Below are 3310 nucleotides of genomic sequence, written 5' to 3' on the forward strand. Positions count from 1 at the left end.
AGGGGAGGGATAGAAATGTGACCTGAAAAACTAAAAAATAAAAATACATAAAATATTGTATAGGTATAAATAGATAATACTGCTATTAAGGAATTTAATCTTTTTTTGTTAGTTTAATCTCTGAATATTTTTTAGAAATAATGGTAACCCCAATAATAGTGTTTGCTATAAGCTTGTCACAAAAGAAACATACAAACCAAAAAGTTCAAAGACATAAATCTTAAAATATAATTTCATGATCATAAAGAATTAAAATATCAATGAATAAAAAATATAGTACATGCAGTATCTTTTTACAGAAAATATAAAATATTAAAAAGAGATGAAGGAATTCCTACTTAAATTTTGTGATAAATTATGTGCATGATGGATAGAGCCAATAATATACTGGGATAAATTGTGTCCAAATTTATAGGTAAAATTATTATTGCTTGAACTAGCCTCTTAAAGGGTAAGGAATTTAATCTTAAGAGGTTTTGAATTGAGTAATACATTTTTGGATTAAGTATGTACACAATGGGGATTAAGGTCTTATAATCAGTGACAGGTATATATGAGGATGAGCAGAACAACAAATAATTCATGCAAAAAGAGCAAAAGATGAAAAAGTAAAACAAATGAGAAAGAAAGAACAAAAAAGACCAAAAGGTCAGTAGAGATTTTTTTTAAAAAAAGTACACACACACACATATACACCTAAAATAAAAGTTATAAGAGTAAGAAAAAAAGATTAATAAAAACAATTTTTATAATTAAAAAGTAAAAATTTAAAAAAGATACAAAAAAAGACTTCTTTGATTTTGTTTTTGGGGGATTGATGGGAAGATCCTGTATCTCCCTTGTGTCTGTAACCAGTCTCTTGAAGTCTCTGCTCAGGTTGTGGTGTTTGGTTTTCCTATGGCTTGATTGGTTTTTGAAGTCAGTTGGTTTGAGCAGGCAGAAAAATTCTCTGCAGTGCCAAGGATTTTATGAACCACCTTCCAGGCTAGTTCAGTGGGAGGTAGATCTGCTTTGAGTATCATAAAAGAGGGAGATGGCTGTTTCCTCTAGTTTAGAGTTGCTGTGATAAGGCTGGGTTCTGGGTAAAGTTGAGGCCTTTCAGCAAACAGTAGCTTTTCCCTGAGAGGCTAGCTTTTGAGACATTCACAGAGCCCAGCCTGTAGCCATTCTCAGGGTTTATGTTTACTGATTTTCAATTGATTGTTAGGGTTGCCATAAGCAGGGGCAGCCTCTGGCTCTGTTTACCCAGTGAAGAAAGCCACTCCTTCGGGGGTGTAGCTTTCTCTGCCTGCTTATGGTGACTTTCCCATGGGTGAAGTTGAGAATGGCAGGTCAGGGTAGGTACTTGTGACTCGCTAAATGACTCTTTTGTTTTCATCAAAGGACTGAGTTAGAGGTAACTGCTTAGCCAGGCCTTTGTCTGTATCAAAGATGGATATCTCCAGTGTTGGGGGGAGGGGTGGCCTTCCCTCCTCTGTTCCCTTTGAGAAGGAATGAGGATGTCAGTTTTGTACTCACGCTGGAGTGTTGGTTCCTAGGTAGCTTCTGGTCTGCTATCTGCAAGATGAAGATATCTGCTACTTGTCAGTTCTTGCTGGTGTTGAGTAAAATCTGCTCGTATTTGTCCCAGACTCTCTGGGTTGTAGGCATGGTTGCTTTGGACGCCACAACAGCTGCCACAGCTGCCCCAGCCGCCCCAGCCATGGCTGCTGGAAAATGCTCAGATCTGTCTCTTTACCTGGATTTTCCCTCTCTGGTCAAACTGTCTGTACTGTGATGGCACACTTGGTGTGCCTAGGACTGTTCAAAATGGAACACTAGAACTGCTTTCTACGCGAGAACTTGTTTAGCCACCAGGTTCTTCTCCACCGTCTTCTCGAAATTCCTGAAGGTGTTTAAATATTACTGGAATTGTTTTGGAATAAATAATGTTCACCTTGACTATCTTGAGAAAAAATTGGTTTCTCAGCACTATAGGTAAGAACTTGAGTGAAGGAAACAAAAGGAAAAATGAAGAACAACTCAACACACACATTCAAAAGAAAAAAAACAACCCAAGAAAACAAGTTAACTCAGTACTCAAGAACCTGCAGGAAATGCAAAGATTTTTTTTAAATAGCTATGATAAGCTTATCAAAATCCTGACTACATGGGAGTCTACTGTTGTGAGGATAGTGGTTAAAGCTCAGACTGGACAGAAAGATCTGTACACAATGCCAGGCACCTGTTATTCTAAATTCCAGGAAGAATAACATGAAGTAGATTGAGCCCACGATCATACACAAGTAGGAAGCGAGATTCTATCTGAAAGTTAATCAGGATAATTTAGGGCTGGGTCATGCCAAAGTGTTAAGAAGATCCATTTAGGAGACACAAGACACTCAATTCCAATTCTAATATTATGGCTATTAAAGAAAAAAACTATGATTTTAAATAATGGGAATAATTGTAAGATTTGAATATTTGAGTGGAGAAAAATGCATGAGAGAGTTTACCCATGTTGCAATGCTTTGTACTTAAGTGATAATATTATGTGGTACTCCAGACATAACAGAGTTACCTTGCAAATGAGCATGGATGTGCACTTGGGTGAAGGAAATACTCTACTTACACAGGTGTAAATTAAATACTTTTTGGGGGGAGATTTTAGTTCTTGATCTAAGAGCCTGGGTGATATCTCTGAGTCTTTTCTCTCAAGGCTATCACTCTACTACTTTGAGCCACAGTTCCAATTCTGATTTTCTGTTGGTTGTTTGGAGATAAGAGGCTCATGGACTTTCCTGCCCAGGATGGCTTCAAACCATGATTGTCAGATCTCAGCCTCTTGAATAACCAGGATTCCAGGCCTGAGCCATCCATTTTTTAATAATTTAGTAAATTGTACTGTTACAGATGTTATAATTTAACATTATAACCTTTATAATATATGTGTGTATATTTATATCAATGCATACATATAGAAATATTTTAACATATTTTTATATCTACAGTAAATTTATGAAATCATCCTTCATTATAAAATAACATGGAAACAAGTTTAATGAGGAGCAAAGCAAAGGGAATTGTCATGTTTCTTGTTGTTGAATGAAATATGAATTGTGAGAATCAGTTTGAGAAAACCATTTAACAAAATGGATAATGACTATTAATTCCTATCCCTTTATTTGCCCATATTGTGCATCCTCACACATGAGTGTCAAAGTAAAACCACACTTTTTTGCCTTTGTATTTAAATCATATGTTATAATTTAGCGATTATGTGAAGTAATCAAATAAAGATTAAAAAAATAGTGAGACTATGAGTTAGAGC

This window comes from Dipodomys spectabilis, unplaced genomic scaffold, assembly GCF_019054845.1.
Source record: "Dipodomys spectabilis isolate Male_0828 unplaced genomic scaffold, ASM1905484v1 ptg000341l, whole genome shotgun sequence".
In the NCBI taxonomy this organism is placed as follows: domain Eukaryota; kingdom Metazoa; phylum Chordata; class Mammalia; order Rodentia; family Heteromyidae; genus Dipodomys; species Dipodomys spectabilis.